General features: G+C 40.1%; 1 pseudogene; it reads left to right on the top strand.

Annotated features, from left to right (window-relative positions):
* The first annotated feature begins 363 nt into the window (after positions 1–363).
* On the top strand, positions 364–481 carry LOC126459104 (5S ribosomal RNA; annotated as a pseudogene).
* The last annotated feature ends 20,095 nt before the right edge of the window (positions 482–20,576 follow it).

Genomic DNA, 20,576 nt, shown 5'->3' with positions numbered 1-20,576 from the left:
TACCAAGCCGTCGTGCCACACTGCCGTTTCTTTTATCGCAGCAGTGGCCAGTTTTATACGGGATTTCGTATCTTCGGCAGTCGTCGGTATTTCGTCGTAGACCTATTGTTTTACAGTTCCTCAAAGAGAAAGTCCCGTAGGTGTCACGTTTGGTAAGCCAGCACGCCATTTTGTATTTCCGAACGACCATACCGATGATCTCCTTATTTCTTTTATTAAAAAAAAAAAATCGAATTAATCTGTACCTAATCGGGGGGACGGGGACACAGTTCCCCAAGAATAGTCTTTTGTCCAGTGGAATGTCCGGCAATAGCTGTGGCAGCGTAACTGTTCGGAACTCTATGTATGTAGTGTCATATCAATGCCAACGGCCTTGCCGCAGTGGTAACACCGATTACCGTCAGATCACCGAAGTTAAGCGCTGTCGGGCTGGGCTAGCACTTGGATGGGTGACCATCCGGTCTGCCGAGCGCTGTTGGCAAGCTGGGTGCTGTCAGCCCTTGTGAGGCAAACTGAGGAGCTACTTGATTGAGAATTAGCTGCTAAGGTCTCGTAGACTTACATACGGTCAGGAGAGCAGTGTGCTGACCACATGCCCCTCCATATCCGCATCCAGTGATGCCTATGGTCTGAGGATGACACGGAGGCCGGTCGGTACCGTTGGGCGTTCGTGGCCTGTTCGGGAGTAGTTTTTTTGTCAGTGTCATATCAATAAAACAGGAACCAACGAAGCTCTTTGGCCGCATCACACATTAGGAAACCCGTGTCCTTTTTATCGAATTCTCTCAGCCAGGGTGAATTTGCAGTTGACCAATAGGGTTTAATGCGTAGATTGATTTGCCCTTGGTTTGGAAACGATACTTCGTCCATAAAAAGAATCTTGCATAGAAACACCGCATCACTCAGCAGTTCTCGTAGACACTTCTGAGAATTGTACCCGTTTATGGAAGTATCAGACATGAAGTCGTTGATGGACGATATAGGGATAGGATGAAAGAATATTTAAGTTGCCTCTTAGTGACACGTGCCTTATAAGTGCTGTAATATTCGCTGCATTTCGCTCATCATTTTCGTCGTTGTCGTGTTTTATTCCTCTCACTCCCAAGTTATTTAAACATTTTCGTAATGTTTGCAAAGACAGATAGCAAGCACTTGTCTCGATCAGTACACCTTTTAGCACACAACCGTCTTCCTACTCTAACCGTTTGTCGCATTCTCCATATACGAAAGCAGCGTCGACTTTTTCGTTTCTCGTAAACACTGTAGAGGTGTGAACAGCTTCGCGAACAAGTTGTTTGAACGCTACACCAACACGATAGTCGTACGCATTTAGGATTCCAGCGAGCGAGTAAACAAGCGAACCGTACATGAGTTAGATGTTTGCTTAAGTTTGGCGCCGTTGGTCGGAGGTATGTAGGACCTCTTCTGCTGGCAACGTGTCAGTAATTTACGACGCTGTTTCACAAGCTGCGACATTGTGGCGAATAAAACAGTGACCCGTATATACACAATAAGTTTCCTTTAATTTAAGTAAATGGTCACAAACGTTTTGTTAACAGATTGCCGATTTCGGTCTATTTCCCCGTATTAAGAAAGCAGAATTACTGACAAACTTCAGAAATTCAAACTTCTATGTAGGATTTCCCTCAAAATACATACAACCAAAACAGTTACCATTAAAACGTGACTTAATAACACTTCAACACTAGTGCCAAGCTGAGATCCAATTATGTAACGTGATAGAACCACTTACAGTAAAAAATTGCAGCAGAAACACTGATCTTTAAAAATGAATGTTCCCTTGCTCAGACTGTGTTAATAAAAGATTACTAGATAGAGCTGCGCAAGGAACTCAGCAGATGATATGCGATTAAGCGTTTAGCCAGTTGCCAGCCGCTAATATTTAAGTAAACAGGTTCGTATAAGGACAGGTTACGTACAATATATATTTATATATCTACCAGCTTAACCAACCTTGGCGGAAGGAAGATAAACACTAAACTTAGGAAGGCAGTATGAGAACAACTCCCGGTACTGGCCAGGTTCTTAAACCCTGCCAGGCGTAGACCTCGGATGACATTTCACTCCCAGCCAAGGCGCTGACACAATCAAAGGTTTTTGTTCGAATCACAAAGACATTACAATAACTCTGAAACATAGTAGCACTCGGCAGAACCTTTAACTCTATATATGGGTAAGAGTGTAATGGAACACGTTACACTACTGAGAAATTCACAACTTTGATATTAAGCATTTTTCACATGGACAACTGTATTAATAGAGTGCAGGCATTGAAAACGCCAACGTGAAATCATTTGAATACAAGAAACACAGAGCACTAGTAAAAATTCTGATGTAACATTTTTAATAACGGCCACCACTCAACTAGGCCAACTGAACTCTTCCACCATCTTAAAGTTCGACTATGAAAGTCTCACCGTAATAATAATATTTAAATGCCCCTGAGTGTGTCAGTCAACAAAACTCAATTACGACCACTACTTTCTATAACGTACACAATACGATGGAGCGGGTTCCACAGTTTCACCGCTTCACTTCAAATTTTGTTCGCAGTGAAGTCAAAGAGCTTTTATCTCCAAGCTGCCCATATCGCCAAAACGCCCGACCAGTTTCACACCACAACAAATCACATAATAATCACTCTCGTTCGGCAGCCGTTGTCACTCGTCTCCCATCGAGATGTCGAGGGTTACCCGTCGAACGCCAATAACCGAATCCCTTCGCCCGCCAAGCCGGAAGATAAGACACGCGAAAAACAAAGACAGCTTACCTCAAACAATATCCATCTCAACGATAGATGAACAAAATAACAATAAATGTTGGAACTGTTCCATGAAGCAAGGGCGCTGTACAAGGTTCAACCTGGCGCGATACTGTACCTGCATGCCTTCCAACGTATGTAAGATACAATTAAGGTCAGACACAAGCATATCCAACGCCATTACGGCCGTGAGAACCCTCTCAAAATACTGCGCTAAGTTTTCGTTAAACGCGTGAACCTTCCAATGACATTCCCGCTCTAATTCGACGCGCATGCGCGCCGAGAGCCTTATATTAATAAGGCGCTGACGGAGCCCCTGTTGTTCCAGTTCCTCGGCTATCATGCTGCTAAGCACACCCTTAGCCATCGTATATAATAATGCTAATACGACAGACTATGGAACATGCAAAGCAACAGCATGAATCTGGAAACGGACTAACAACCACGGAAAGGATTGAATCTGGCTCAAATTTTCGATATACAAGATAGATATATCTTTGAAGAGATTAATAATCGGATTAGGTAATTTGGAAAATGTTTTTCGTTACACTTAACACGTGTGACGTCACTAACATTTTCAGGCTCAGAATTACTACTTAAAACTCCCCGCTTAAGGCAAGAACTACGGCGCGTGACTGCAAACCTCCGCACACCAAGCAACTTTGACGGAGAGCACTCACTGCATCATTCAGATCGATTGAAGCTATATTCAGCAATGGGCTAAATGCGCCTGCACGCTACAAATTTGTTTATGCGTCAGCTGAGTAGACGACAGAAATTCAATTGTCTGACCTACATCACTTAAACTGCTTAGATATTCGACAACAATTTGTCTACCTCGCTAACGATGACTGTCGATAGGGCAATGGGAATGTCGACCGCTGCCCGAAGCCTGGCCACCAAATCAGACACGGAGTTTATAAATCAACTGCTCTTTCTGTAAGTATGTTATGCCGGAGCAAGCTCGGAGACTTATGTTACGTAACTTCCTGAAACAGGCAGACAAATCTCAAAACACAATAACAACTTACTAAGCAACGACTACCAACCATAGGAGAGAATAGGAAAAGCAAACCCCCCTCCCCCTTCTGTCACTGATACCAAGTGGTACATGGTTCCTATTCGTACCACACTTAAACACCATATCTTAGATACCACAAAAGATGAAGCGGGATGGAATCACGGTTGGTAGTCACAATTAACAACTGAGACAGTTCATTGACACTACGAATTTTAAGGAATTTGACAAATATAAATTGTGGACGAGCCACTAGATAAAGCTCTGCAAATACAGTTAGAAACCAAGTGTATTCAATACTCAAATAAACAGTCCGTTAAGAGAAAGTTATAAGAGACTTAATGTGCCAGGCATTTATAGAAATCTTAAGCACAGCAATTATCAATTAGTTCACATAGCCACTTCATCAAACCCCATAAAACCAGTTATTACATTAAGATGGCGACACTTCACTAAAACACGCTTATAAACTTACTATTTCAATTCGTTAAAGATGATGATGATGAGGTCCTCTACTCCGTGGAGCGTAGGGGACGGAGCGAGAGACCCGCACCACTCGCTAGGCAAGGTCCTAGCGGAGATGGTTTGCCATTGCCTTCCTCCGGCCGTAATGGGGATTAATGATGATGATAAAGACGACACAACACTCAGTCATCACGAGACAGTGAAAATCCTTGTCCCCCCCGTGAATTGAACCCGGGACCCCGTGCGCGGGAAGCGAGAACGCTACCGCGAGACCACGAGCTGCGGACTACGTTAAGGAAGTACTTGTTAAAAGGTCAGTTACAAACTTAATGTTGCCGGGCACTAATAACCCTCGCTTTATTTTCCCTTATTAAGAAAGCAGAATCACTGACAAACTTCAGAAATTCAAACTCCCATATAGAATTTCATTCAAAATATATATAATCAAAACACTTACCAATAAAGGCTGACTCAATGACACTTCAAAACTAGTGCCATGCTAAGATCCAATCAAAAAAATGGTTCAAACGGCTCTGAGCACTATGGGACTTAACATCTATGGTCATCAGTCCCCTAGAACCTAGAACTACTTAAACCTATCTAACCTAAGGACAGCACACAACACCCAGTCATCACGAGGCAGAGAAAATCCCTGACCCCGCCGGGAATCGAACCCGGGAACCCGGGCGTGGGAAAAGATCCAATTACATAACATAATAGAGCCTTTTACATACAAAATTACAGCAGAAACTCTGATCTTTAAAAATGAATGTTCACGTGCTCAGACGTGTTGATAAAAGACTGCTAGGAAGAGCTGCGCAAGGAACTCAGCAGATGCTGTGCAGTTTAGAGTTTAGCCAGTTGCCAGTCGCTAATATTAATGGAAACAGGTTCGTATAAGAACAAGTTACATACAATATACAGGGGGGTCCATTTATCGTGATCTGGCCAAATATCTCACGAGATAAGTGTCAAACGAAAAAACTACAAACAACGAAACTTGCGTAGCTTGAAGGGGGCTAACCAGATGGCGCTATGGCTGGCCCGCTAGATGGCGGTGCCATAGCTCAAACGGATATAAACTGCGTTTTTTTCAAGTAGGAACCCCCATTTTTATTATATATTCGTGTAGTACGTAAAGAAATATGAGTGTTTTAGTTTGACCACTTTTTTTGCTTGGTGAAAGATGGCGCTGTAATAGTCACAAACGTATAAGTACATGGTATCACGTAACATACCGCCAGTGTGGACGGTATTTGCATCGTGATACATTACCCGTGTTAAAATGGACCGTTTACCAAATGCGGAAAAGGTCGATATCGTGTTGATGTATGGCTATTGTGATCAAAATGCCCAACGAGCGTGTACTACGCATGCTGCTCGGCATCCTGGACGACATCATCCAAGTGTCCGGACCGTTCGCACATTTCAGAGTACTTGACGGGTCAACATAAAAGGCTTGTCTCAAGTACAGATAGTGTTGAGGATCAGTGGACAAAATTCAAAACATCGTACAATAGGCATTAGATGAGTATGTGCCAAGCAAGGTCGTAAGAGATGGAAAAGAGCCACCGCCGCACAACAACCGAGTTAGAAAACTGCTGCCGAAGCAAAGGGAACGTCACAGCAAACATAAACATAGCCAAAGCCTTGCAGACCAACAAAAATTACGCGAAGCGAAATGTAGAGTGTGGAGGGCTATGGGAGAGGCGTTCAATGAATTCGAAAGTAAAGTTCTATTTACTGACCTGACAGAAAATCGTAAGAAATTTTGGTCTTATATCAAAGCGGTAGGTGGATCAAAACAAAATGTCCAGACACTCTGTGACCAAAATGGTACTGAAATAAAGGATGACAGACTAAAGGCCGAAATACTAAATATCATTTTGCAAAGCTGTTTCAAAGAGGAAGACTGCACTGTAGTTCCCTCTCTAGATTGTCGCACAGAAGACAAAATGGTAGATATCGAAATAGATGACAGAGGGATAGAAAAACAATTAAAATCGCTCAAAAGAGGAAAGGCTTCTGGACCTGATGGGATACCAGTTCTATTTTACACAGAGTACGCGAAGGAACTTGCCCCCCTTCTTGCAACGGTGTACCGTAGGTCTCTGGAAGAGCGTAGCGTTCCAAAGGATAGGAAAAGGGCACAGGTCACCCCCGCTTCCAAGAAGGGACGTCGAACAGATCAGAACTATATACTTATATCTCTAACGTCGATCAGTTGTAGAATTTTGGAACACGTCTTATGTTCGACTATAATGACTTTTCTGGAGACTAGAAATCTGCTCTGTAGGAATCAGCATGGGTTTCGGAAAAGACGATAATGTGAAACCCAGACCGCACTATTCGTCCACGAGACTCAGAGGGCCATAGACACGGGTTCCCAGGTAGATTCCGTGTTTCTTGACTTCCGCAAGGCGTTCGATATGGTTCCCCACAGTCGGTACATGAACAAAGTAACAGCATATGGACTATCAGACCAAATGTGTGATTGGATTGAAGAGTTCCTAGATAACAGAACTATGCATGTCATTGTCAATGGATAGAAGTCCTCTGAAGTAAGAGTAATTTCAGGTGTGCCTCAGTTTAGTGTCTTAGGACCGTTGCTATTCACAATATACATAAATGACCTTGTGGATAACATTTGAAGTTTACTGAAGCTTTTTTGCGAATGATGCTGTGGTATATTGATAGGTTGTAACAATGGAAAATTGTACTGAAATGCAGCAGGATCTGCAACGAATTGACGCATGGTGCAGGGAATGGCAATTGAATCTCAATGTAGACAAGTGTAATGTACTGCGAATACATAGAAAGAAAGATCCTTAATCATTTAGGTACAATATAGCAGGTCAGCGACTGGAAGCAGTTAATTCCATTAATTATCTAGGAGTAGGCATTAGGAGTGATTTAAAATGGAATGATCATATAAAGGTGTTCGTCGGTAAAGCAGATGCCAGACTGACTTTCATTGGAAGAATCCTAAGGAAACGCAATTCGAGAACAAAGGAAGTAGGTTACAGTACACGTGTTAGCCCACTGCTTGAATATTGCTCACCAGTGTGGGATCCTTACCAGGTGTGGTTGATAGAGGAGACAGAGAATATCCAACGGAGAGCAGCGCGCTTCGTTACAGGATCATTTAGTAATCGCGAAAGCGTTACGGTGATGATAAATCCACTCCAGTGGAAGACTCTGCTGGGAAGACGCTCAGTAGCTCGGTACGGGCTTTTGTTGACGTTTCGAGAACATACCTTCACCAAGGAGTCAAGCAGTATATTGCTCCCTTCTACGTATATCTCGCGAAGAGACCATGAGGATAAAATCAGAGAGATTAGAGCCCACACAGAGGCATACCGACAATCTTTCTTTCCACGAACAATACGAGACTGGAATAGAAGGGAGAACCGATACAGGTACTCAAAGTACCCTCCGCCACACACCGTAAGTTGGCTTGCGGAGTATGAATGTAGATGTAGATGTAGATTTCGGCCGCTCCATTCGGCCAGAACATTAGGAACTGTTACACCTCCAACTTCTGTTAGGTTGGCTACAGTATGTGGTGGAGTTACACTGCAGTAGTCCACGTTCTTCTTCTTCAGCACTACAGCCCTTGGTGTGCCTTGGCCTCCTCAACAATATTCCTTTCATATCTCTCTGTTCTCAGCTTTTTTCTTCCGTCCACGGATCCCAGTCTTGGCAAGGTTAGCCAACACATTGTCCATTCATCTAGCTCTTGGTCTGCCCTTCCTTCTGGTGGAACATGGTCTGGCAGTCATTCTTCGCTTGGGCATCCTGTCTTCCGTCGTCCTCCCCACATGTCCTAACCAGCGTATTCTATGAGATTTTGATAAATTTCGCTAGATCTTTCCCTTGTATAAGCTCCTGTATTTTATGGTTGTATCTCACTCTCCAGCATTCTGCCTCTCTCGCAGGCCCAAAGATTTTTCATAAGATTTTCCTTTGAATTGCCCTTAGGCTGTTACTGTCTGCTTCTGTCACTATCCACGTTTCTGATCCGTATGTGGCAACAGGTCGCACAACGGAATAGTATACTCTCAATTTAGTTGGTCTTGTAATTAGAGAGTTTTTCAGTATCTTTAGGTTTGTATTGTAGGCTTTGTCTCCTGCTTGTATCCTTTCTTTAATACGTTATCTCGTATTATCATCGTTTGTTAGGAGGACATCTAAATAATGGAAGCATCCAACATCTATGAAGCATTTATCAGAGATCTTTAGGTCCTGTCGCGTTCTTATAGCTTCACAACTGGACATAATCATATACGAGGCCTGTTCAGAAAGTAAGCTCCGATTGATTGCCAAATTGAAACCACAGTGAACATCAGAAATGTTTTACTTGTAACAATTAGCTACGCCTTTCAGCTACTTCTCTACGTAGTCGCCGTTCTGACTTAGACTTTTGTCATAGCGTTGTACCAACTTTTCAATAGCCTCATCATAGAAGGCAGCCGCCAGTGCTTTCCGCCAACTCTCCACGTTGTCTGTGTCAAAATGTTGTCTTCAAAGACAGCGGTTCATGTGACCAGAGATGAAACTCAGGGGGAGACAATTGCGGACTGTATTGTGGGTAATCTCACATTTCCATTTGAAAACGATGCAGGAGCACCTTCATTGCCCCTGCAGAATGCGGCTGAGAATTGTCTTGAAGAAGAAACAGCACGACAGTTATGTAATGTTAGCTGCATAGCTTCAGGCGAAATTTCTCACCAGGCCCTCGTACTTGGCGGCAGACACTATTTTCTAGACATCTTTACGCACTCACTGCGAGCTCAGAAATGAGAAGAGCGACGTGATGCTAACTGGGGTTATACTAGACACACTACCCAACACATCTGTGCAAAGCTTTATCGGATTTACATAGTCGTTTCCATTTCGCGACCGATCGGAGCTTACTTTCTGAACGCCCCTCGTATTTTGTCTTTATTTCAATTACAGTGTCCAATTCTTGTTCCTTCTGCTTCCATCTGTCCATATATTTCTTTAAGCGATGTTACATCCCTTGCGACGTCGGCAATATCACCTGCATTCGCGCATATCTGGCTGGACCTTATCATTATTGTTCCTCCTGTATGTACTTTTTGTATGATATTATGCAGTGCTAAGTTAAACAGGAATGCAGACTGTCTCACTCCATCCTCAAAGTCAAACTGCCTGGTCACTCTGTTATTCACTTTTACGTTTGCTTTTGTATCCTTCATTGTGAGCTCGATTAACTTTCTTAGTTTATCACAGATGCCCAATTCTTTCAGCCTTTTATACAATGCAAGTCTATGAATACTATCGAAAGCTCATTTAAAGTTAACGAACAGGAAGTGGAGATCTGTAGCATATTCATAATTTTTTCCATTGTTTGTCTAACAACAAACAACTGGTCAGATGTACCTCTGTTTGGTTGGAATCCACATTAGTATTCTCCGAGTATCTTCATGGCGCACTTCTTTATTCTTTCGTTCAGCACTCCGGAGAAAATCTTGCTTACTGTATTCAGTAGGGTTGCGCCCCTATAGTTTTCTCAATTTAGCTTGTCTCCTTTCTTATATATTGGGCATATTATTCCAGTGTTCCACTCCTCCGGCATGCTTTCATTTACCCATGTGTTCTTCACTGGTTTAAAAATTCCACGTCTTGGAGGTTGACCCACCGATTTTATTAGTTCCCGATCCCATCTTCACCGTGTGCACGGTTGTTTTTTAGTTTATATATCACTGTTTCCTCTTTCAGCATTGTTGGGTTTTTGCCTCATCCCTTTCAATTTCTCTTGCCTCTGTGTTCTCTTCCTGTTTCTGTGTACATCTTGGTGCCTGATCTGAGTTTTTGTTGAGCATATCTTCAGTGTATTCTGCATACCTCTGCTATATTTCTTGTTCACCAGTTACTATCTCATCGTTTCTATTTTTGCATGCATTTTGTTTGGATTGAAAATTTTTTCTCATCTTTCGCACGGCATGATAGAATTTCTTCGTTTCTTTCCGTTCCTTTAATTCTTCTATCTCTTTAAAGTTTCATTTCACCCATTCCTTTCTTTTTTGGATACTTTTTCGGCGTTGGATCTTAATTCTTTGTACACCTCCACGTTTCTTCTTGTTTCTCTCTGTATCATTGTCAGTTTTACTGCATTTTTACGTTTTATTACTAGCCTGAGTTCATGATCAAACCACTCATTTCGTGCATTCATTCTCATCCCAATTATGTCTTCTGTTGCCTCTTTCACCGCTTTCGGGATCTTAGTCCATCTCTCTTGGATTCACATTGTTTCTTCGCTGGGAGAGTGCATCTCTAATTTTTGCCTGGTATGCTTTCACAACTTCTGGTTCATTCAGTTTTTCTGTGTCCCAATTTGCATTTTCCTTCATTCCAGGTTTAGGTGTTACAGATAGTTTCTCTCTCAGTACAGCTTTTACAGCATAGTGGTCTGAGTAATAGTTACGGCTCCCGCAGCTCCTCACATCGATAACTGACGTGGTACGTCGTGCCTTTACTGACACATGATCTGTTTGATAGACTACTCAAATTTGATTTCGATGTCCCGAGATGTATTCTTTCATGTGGGGAACATCCGCTCCTGATGACTAGATTATTTGTGGCAGCGAACTGACATAACATTTCTCCATTCTCGTTACTTTCTTCATGTAATGTGTATCTCCCAGATACTCTTCCATATTCCCTTCACCCAACCTGAGCATTAAAATCTCCCATAACTAAGAATATATCATGCTTTTGTACTTTATTGCATGCGCTTCCTAGATCCTCACTGAACTTTTCCTTTGTTTCTTCTTCTGCGTCCTCTGTTGGTGCATATGCTATTATTAGCGTTATATTTCAGTATTTCCCTTTCACTCTCAGTCTGCTAAGTCTTTCATTTATGGGTTCAAATTCTAAAACACTTTTACCAACCACCTTCTTTATTATGAATCAAGTTCTGGCTTATCCTGTTCTTCTGTTTTGTTCACTATACGTCAGAGAATACTTGGGCATATGTACCTGTCCTTGTCCTTGCCATCTTATTTCTTGTAGCGCCACAATGCTGTACTTGAACTTCATGATCTCATCAGCAATTTCTTTCATTTTTCCAGGTTCAAACAGTGTTCGTACATTCCATGTTACTATTGTCCAATATTTTGCCTTTTTCTTTGCCGTGGTCGTGTTTTTTGGGTCTCCTTCATCATTCGAGGCTCTTGTTCTGTAATATGTCATTTATCAAGTGTGTGGGTATCAGTCCCATGCCCAACCCCCACGAAGGACCTGGATGTCTTTAGGGTTTACTCCCCCAGGGGCAACGGCATTGCCGCAGTGGATACACAGGTTCCCGACAGATCGCCGAAGTTAAGCGCTGTCGGGCGTGGCCGGCACTTGGATGGGTGACCATCCGGGCTGCCATGAGCTGTAGCCATTTTTCAGGGTGCACTCAGCCACGTGATGCCAACTGAGGACCTACTCGACTGTAGTTTCGCTGGTCAAAGAAAACCATCATGACGACCAGGAGAGCAGTATGCTGACCACATGCCGCTCCTTTCCGCATCCTCACCTGAGGATGACACGGCGGTCGGATGGACCCATTGGGCCACTTGTGGTCTTGAGACAGAGTGCTTTATTGCCCTAGGGATGTTGGGTTTTCTACGGTGTAACCTCCTCACAAAATTTTGAAAGATGACAATACTCTAATGTTAATGGGAATGGAGCCAAGTGTAACCTTCCCGCAAAAATGAAAGATAATTTTTAAATGTGAATATTCATTCTGCTAAGTGTAACCTCCCCGTAATTATTTTAAAATGATATGAATTCAATAAAACTGCAAATAGTCCCAAATATTAGCTTCCCACAGTAATAAAACTCAATGATAATAACAATGTGCAAAAATGTTAAGTCCCCACAAAATTAACCTTAAGATCAACCTGCTAAATTGATTCTGGGAGCAAATGCAAAGGAAATATTATTTCAATTATTATGATTCTTTTCTCAAAAAAATGATAGCTTTGAAAACAAAATTATTATTGGGGCATTTCTTGAACAAATTAATTACAGTTAAGATACATTACATTATCAGATGTGCGCAATGCTGCTTCATTACCTCATTTAAAAATATACCTCGTTCTGAACCTTGACCAGAGGCCCATGTCGACGCCGGCCACTTCTCACACACAACTCCGACTGTCTCTCGCGCGCTACTGGCACTAATGAACTACATGCTCTCGCGACTCGCTACGTACAACAACTTTCTCGCAACTCGCAACTGCCACTACCGACTCCCTACATGCAACTGAACTCCCGCGCGGTCAAGCGTAGACTAGCAACGATAAATAACTCTCAGGTCAGAGATTCTGTCATGCCTCGCCATCGCTGCTACTGAATACGTATACATACGTGTTTCATAACCCTCTACTGGGGGGGCAAAAATTTGGCAGCGATGGTGAGTCGTTTGGACTTGCCATGAGCAACAGATTTTTTCTTAACTAATTAACGTTACAATTACAGCACATATACAGATATAGAACATGAAGGAAATATGGTGCACATGCATCAAGTACAAAACATCTTAGACAATGACAAAATGTGAGTACAAAACAAATGACGTAAGTGCACACGCACTGAAAAACTCTTTAGCAATTTCACAACAAATAAACATAATGGCAAAAAATCATGTTGACAAGTAACATAAGTGCACATGCACTGCAGTTCGAAAAAAAATGTATAGGCCATGAATACAAATGATATTAGCAAAAAATGATTTTCACTATGTTACAAGAATTAGGATAGGAAAAGGAAGGATTGCATCATGGTTGTAGCACTTTATGTTGCACGCAGCTGCACTGAAAGTCCATATCTTTCCACAGAAGTACAACACCAAGTGAGACAATCTGAAGTTCTTTTCCCAAAAGTATTTATCAGCGTAGTCTAGACACTGAAATGTCGTAGTAATATTCCATGTTTTCATTTTGGCAGTACATTAGGTACAACGAACAGTGGGACCACAATATCGTCTCCATCGCTCACGGTAGTGGACAGCATGTCGTGTCAACACCACGCTCTTAAAGGCACACCAACGTAGAATTAGTGCAAAAACCAAATATAGTGCTCCATGATCAGGAGGATGTACAGGACAAATGGATATTGCAGTAATTCAGGGTAGTTAGGTCAGTAGGTGAAGGACATTAAGTCACATACTAGTCTTCATTGAGAATTACATTAGTCTAACAGCTGATTTAAGTAATTGGTGGAACTCATCGCCCAGTTACTGAACATTTCTGTACCATGTATGAAGTATTACAGAATCTGATTATAGTGAATATGTCATCATTGAAATTGAGAGTCAATTATTGGCATAGCTTTAACATAATTCATTTAGTTATACTAATTATTGGCACTCATTGGCCAGCAAGTATTGAATAGTACAAAACATTTTTCATCATTCAGTATTATTCAGAACTCTCTTAAATGGGTATCATTACTTGGAACTGGTGATACAATTTTTTTCTTGTTAGCAACGCATTGCTTTGGGAAACTATAAGGGAAAGCAAGAAGAGAAAAATAAAAAAAAATTGCTTCTGGGTTGTTCCTGTAAATGAAAATGTGTAACGTCATTCGTCATGAGTCAGCAGTAACAAGGTTATGAAACAAGTAGAGTATATGTAATGACATAGATTTAATGAACAACTGCTTATAGCACATTAATTTCATAAATAATGTCTCCTGCAAAAATATATTAAAAATGGATTATTAAGCTGAAAGAAGAAATGCATTTTGTGCTGAAAAGTAGTGAACTTCGAATTAACAGGTAGTGAAATGTGTATAAAAAAATGTGTTCCATAGCTGTCCTTTCCAAAACCTTCAGTCATTATACTATGCAATATAACACCTGCTGTCAAAGCGAACTGCAACATATACTTAAATAACTACATAGCATAAATATATAACTTCCCCATTATCCTCATCTGCAAAGAAAAAACTTCATTATCCATCACTTCATTACTTATATTATCATAACTCCATTATTATCATCACCTGTAAAGAAAAACTTCATTATCCATAGTAGCATATTCTTCATCATTATTCATCAGCATTCATTATCATCTGCAAAAAAATAACTTCATTGCTCATTACACAACTATTCCTTATTTCTATCATATTTCATCACTAAAACTAAGATGTGTGGTTCTGTCTCACAGCCTGCATCAATCGCTTCGTATTCTGAAAGAAAAAATTAGTTAAGACTGCTATTCTACGATGTATAGTATATTCTTGTTAATGCTTGTTAATTCTGATCCATTTACTCTTCCTCATAAGGTTTTTGCATCTTCTTTCGTTTATTCCGTAGGTGAAATTCCCATTTCTGTTTAATTTATTTCCTTTACACGTTATTTCTTTCTGAAAATGATGAACAAAGATTAATGTCGCGCATTTACATCATATACTCACTAGATAATGACTGGTTTGTGGTAACATAATTAAGCATACAGCATAACATGACAGAAAACGTAATATGTGAAAAAACTTAGTGTTCAGAGGCAAAAAATGTATTCAGTGTATCACAATGTAACAGTAAAGTAGTCACGATGTTGAGAAATGATAAGGCAAAAATGTCAAAGTCAACTGGTGTTTGCTGTGTCTTAACCATTTCATAGTGCATACAAACAAAACATGAAACAATCGTATGTACATAAGAAAGACAAAAAATGTGACGTTCGTTGTGTTTATCTTGTATGTAGTGTAGTTAATAGAGGCAAGAATTAAAGACTTTAATGGACAGAAAATGTAACAAAATTGACATGTCACTAGATAACATTGCATAATTATTCAAAAGATACGTAAGTGTCTCTGGAAAAAAAAAATGTGCACAGTCTGATATGTAACGACAAGAAGAGCGACCTGCTAACCTTACCTTGCCGGGCACTTGCCAAGAAAAATTACGATAATCATCAATAATTAGTCATATAATTATAATTGCATAAGTGGTCATAAAAATTAGTAAATGGCATCATAGCATGTTACATCATAAAGTGGTTTCATTCAATAAAGGGTTTAATGTTGGACACATGATGGCTGCCCTTACTTTTCCTGGTTCTCAAAATTTCGACGTGTACAACATTGGGGTGTGGAATTCTGCGAATCCCATATGGACCTGCGTATAGAAGTTCTAATTTACTGCACTTACCTGTTATTCTGCTGGATAAATAGTGTGTACGTACTAATATCTTCTGTCCCACGTGAGAGTCTCGGCGTGTACAAACCTGTTTTTGCTGTCTTCTCCGGCGCTCTGCGGCACGTTTGATGTTGTTCAGCGCAATGTCAATTATTTCGTGGGGTCGTAATCGACGAGATGTAGGAAATGTTACTAATTCTTTAATTTTATTTGGTGGTTCAACGTTTCTCAGTATAACAGACGGAGATAGCATAGTGGATTCATTTGGAATGGAATTAATTACATCTTGGAATGAGAATATGAGTGTGTCCCAATCAATATGTCTTTTGTGGCAGTATATTCTACACAGTTTACCAATTTCTTTCATTAATCGTTCACAAGGGTTCGAAGAAGCATGGTATCTGGATATATAGATCGGAGAAATGTTTCTAGCTCGTAACAAACGTGTCCATATAGCAGAACGAAATTGTGATCCATTGTCAGAAACTACTTTCATCACATGCCCTACATGAAATAGAAAATGTTTTACAAATGCTTTCGAAACAATTTTAGCAGTAGCTTTGCGTAACGGAGTGAAAGTAACAAATTTTGAAGTGAGTTCAACAGCGACAAAGATGTAGCAAAAACCTCTATCAGTTCTGGGAATCGGATCAAAAATGTCTACAGCGGCCATATGTCTCAATTTAACAGGTACAATGGGATATAATGGAGGAATATGTGAAGTCGTGTCTGACTTAGCTTTCTGGCAAATTTTACATGACGCTAAAACTCGTCGTATACGTTTCTCCATGTTGGTAAAATAACAGTTCTGTCTCAGTATAAGGAAACATTTTCTCTCTGGGTAATGTGCGTAACGTAAATGTGTATACCATATTAATTTGTTAACCAGTTCGTCAGGAATGCATAACAACCAATTGTTGCTGTCAGGATGAGAGCGGCGAAATAGAATGTCATTGCGTACAGTGTAGTGGTTTCTAATCGTAACATTATTCTTATTTTGCCAAAGGTGTTTAATTTCTTTCCACACATTGTCTTTACTTTGCTCTTTTGCTATGTCCTGTAATGACGACGAAATAAAGTTTTCAAATGCAACTTGCTGAATGTACATGACACTGAAATTTGCTTTGCAGTAGTTGGTTGCTACGTCTTGCCGATTGTTGCTCAGAGAACGCGATAGTGCGTCTGCTATAACATTTTGTGTGCCGGGAATGTGAACTATTGTAAAATTAAATTCCTGTAAACAAAGTTTCCATCTGCTTAATCTGTCGTGAGTGAATTTAGCCGAAAGTAAAAATTGTATCGCTCTGTGATCTGTGTAAACGGTGGTATGTCTGCCATAAAGAAAATGTCTAAATCTCGTGAAAGCCCAAACAAAACATAATGTTTCCAATTCTGTAACGGAATAATTTCGTTCAGCAGGCGACAGAATGCGACTTGCAAATGCGATGTTTTTAATTACTGTTGAGCCATCTTCTTCAATTTCCTGAAAAATAAGTACGCCTAAAGCGGTGTTGCAACTGTCAGTGGCAATGGAAAAATTTCTGGTAAGATCTGGGTGCGATAAAAGTGGTGCATTCAACAAAGCATGTTTCAGATCCATAAATTCAGCATGTGCTTGCTTATCCCAGGACCAAATACTGCTTTTACCTGTTAATTGGCATAATCTAGGTGTGTCTAAAGCAGAATGATGAATACATTTACGAAAAATGTTAATTACCCCCAAAAAACTGCGTAGTTGTTTCTTCGTCGTAGGAACAGTTATGTCACGTAGAGCTTGAAGTTTTTCCAGATCAGGCGCAATGCCTTCTGCTGAGATTACGTGTCCAAGAAATTTTATAGAAGTTTTGCCAAAGTGCGATTTACTAAGATTAACTGTGAGTCCTTGTGCACGAAAAGTTTGCAACAGTTGTTCAAGAATCAGATTGTGTTCAGTCCAGTTAGCTTCTGCAATAAGAATGTCATCTACGTACGTCGTAATTCTATCCTTAAGTTCTGTCGGAAGTATTGTGTTCAAACCGCGAATAAAAGCTGCTGAAGAAATAGTTAAACCGAATGGTAATTTGCAAAATTGATAACAGTCACCAAAACAGAGAAAAGCTGTATACTTTCTGCAGTTCGGATGGAGCTGAATTTGCCAAAATCCCGATTTCAGATCTAGTGTAGAATAAATAGCAGTACCGTGAAATTTCTGTAGAAGTTCCTCTAGTGTCTGTGGTCGATCTGTTTCATTAATAATAATGTCATTAATGTGACGCGAATCAAGTACAAGGCGAAGTGAGCCATCCTTTTTCTTAACAATATGTAGCGGGTTTATGTACGGACTAACTGCCGGTACAATAATTCCTTGGTCAAGCATAGCTTGCAATTCTTTCTCAACTTGTTCTCTGTGAATATACGAAATGGGATAATGCTTAACTTTAAATGTATCGTGCTGTTTCATTTGAAATTCATACATAAAACCGGACATAGTACCAGGAATGTTGTCAAAAACTGGAGCTTGCTGTAAAAGAATTTTGTGTAGTTGCGTGCGTTCGTCGCCTGTATTTGCACTACTTTGTTCAACTTTGTCAGAAATCATCTGCATTACGTCGTAGTCAGCTTCGTCTGGAGTATTATAGTTATGTACGTACGTATCTGTGAACAATGTGGAATTACAGTCTATGTTACGTGATACGGAAATGACCTCTGTGCGATTAATTGTTTGTTCTTCCGCAGATAAAGAGTGCTGAAATTCTAAAGCCAATTGTACATTTCAGTTCGTCAACATTAAATAGGAATTCTGAAAATCGATAACTGCGTCGTGTTGTACCAGAAAATTCGTACCTAAAATAACGTCTGTTGTCAATAAAGGAACAATCCAAAAATTTGAGTGAAATGTGTGACCTGCAATACAAAATGATAGCTGTGTCTGTAATTTAACGTCTACTCCTTTACTCGACACTGCTCCTTTCACTTTCGTTTTGCCTAATGGTAATGTAGGATAGGTATTCTCTTTGTTACACTCGTTAAAAGTTTCTTCATTTATTACTGACATAGGTGATCCGGAATCAATTACTGCTGAAAATTTCGATGAACCAATTTTAATTTCGATGACAGGATGTGAAATGGATTTTCCTGTAAAAGAGTGTCTCTGATATCGTCAAAAGTAATTACATTTTCGTGAACAACATTCTGCGTGTCTAAAGTAGTGCCTGTGTTACTGGAAGATGCGACCTGTACAGTATCTAGTCAAATTCTATCTGACGTGTTATTATTGTGAGGACGATTCTGTGGCATTTCAACTATTTGAACTGTCCTATTATTTCTTCCAGACGTATTACGCTCTGGATGATACCTACTGTCTGGTTCATTCATCAGAATATGTTGTTACTGATCATTTTGCTGCTGGTAGGACCGACTGTTATTAAACGTATGTTGGTAATTATGCTCATTGTTTTTACATCTGTCGTGATAGTCATTCCTATACGGTGCATTGCGATAGGAATTGAAATACTGTCTTCTCTGTACGTAGTTGTTTCCTTGCTGCCGTGCGTTACTATTTGTTGGATCTGGGACTATACGTGCACGCGGCGAAACATTAAAGCCTGGTTGACCTTGTAGACTGCATTGTTGGTTAGGTATGCTAAGCGGCTGACTTTCATGCTGTTGCGGTGAAAAACATCTATTGTTACAAAAATGTGGTTCCTGTTACTAAAAATTTTATACATACTGATGATTACGATTTTATGTTATTAAAATTCTCGTGATTGTCATTTCTGGAGTGCCTAATGAAAATTGTCAATTCCGGTAAAAATTTGTCATATCGGGTTTTCATTACATGTTTCTTAATCCTAGATAGAGCAATAGTTAAAGAGCAGTTTTGATAGATATAAAGGATAGTAGAAGAGAAGGCAGCAGTGCAGAAAACTAAAGATGAAACAGCACTACTACAGCTCGGGGCCCAATGCACGCTACGGCACATATTCATTAAAGCGTAATGAACCCCCTGAGGTCAATTACGCACTGCAAATAAATTTTAGCTTTTGCGTTGTAGGCAATATCGGTAAAAATTCAAAAACAAATTGTTGTATCCATGTTAATTCCAATTTCTGCATTATAGGCAATTCTGATGAAAATATAATAGCAAATTGTCGTATCCAGTTCAAAGCTAGTTTCTCCCTTACAGGTAATAGCGGTGAAAGTACAAAAATAAATTGTCGTATACAGTGCAAAGCGTGTACCTGTGTTCTGTCATTATTAAATTCCTTAGACTTTTTTACAGATAAAAATTGCTCGTAATCTACGTTCTTGTCTCTGAATTTGTGAACACGTTCAGGTTTGTGTGTGAATCTGTTTGTCTGTGTCATTTCGGATTTCAAGTTACGTAGCTTTTCAGATTTTAAGTCGCGTGGCTTTTCGGATTTTAAGTTGCGTAGTCTCTGTAAATTGCTCACATTATACGCGCTGCGTGACTCTGTAAATGTTCGCAAAGTGGCGTCTGCTGTGATGTGTTATTAACTGAAATATTTTTTACCTCTGTTACCTCTTGCTGTAAACTTGACAAATTTCTACGTAATGTGTTATTAGCTGAATCGATCTCATTGACTGTCTGTTGTGAATTTTGGAAATCTGGTGTTTGATTGAATGAAATCGGTGAAGTATCGTCTGATTTGTTGTCATTATTACTTTCAATAACGTCAATACGACTGGCCAGTTCATCATATTTTTCAGTCAGTATTTTTACCTGATCATCGGTTTTAGTGTCAGATGTATTAATCTGTTTTTGCAATTTATGTGTGGTTTCGTTCAATTTTTTGTCAGCTTTGACGTCATCGGAATCCTGTGTTCGTTCTAATTGTTCGAGTCTGTCGGTCACTGTTTGAAAATCTACTGAGTGTGTATCTGTTTTTGATTTAAGGTCAGAAATCTCATCACGTAATTCAGTGTTCAACTGTTCGATGGTATTAATTTTGTCCGATACTGTAGCAATATTGTTGTCTACATGTGTTTTTGCCTTCGCAAACATTTTACGCTTGTCTTCTTGTCTTTTAGCAGTGATTGTTTCTATGACTTGACGTTTTACTTTATTTTGATCCTGAATAAATTTGCGGAAACACGTATCACTGTTTTATATGTGAAGATTAAAACGTTCGTCAATCTCTGCGTTCTGT

Source organism: Schistocerca serialis, chromosome 2, assembly GCF_023864345.2.
Source record: "Schistocerca serialis cubense isolate TAMUIC-IGC-003099 chromosome 2, iqSchSeri2.2, whole genome shotgun sequence".
Lineage (NCBI taxonomy): Eukaryota > Metazoa > Arthropoda > Insecta > Orthoptera > Acrididae > Schistocerca > Schistocerca serialis.
This window is presented reverse-complemented; position numbering and strand designations above follow the sequence as displayed.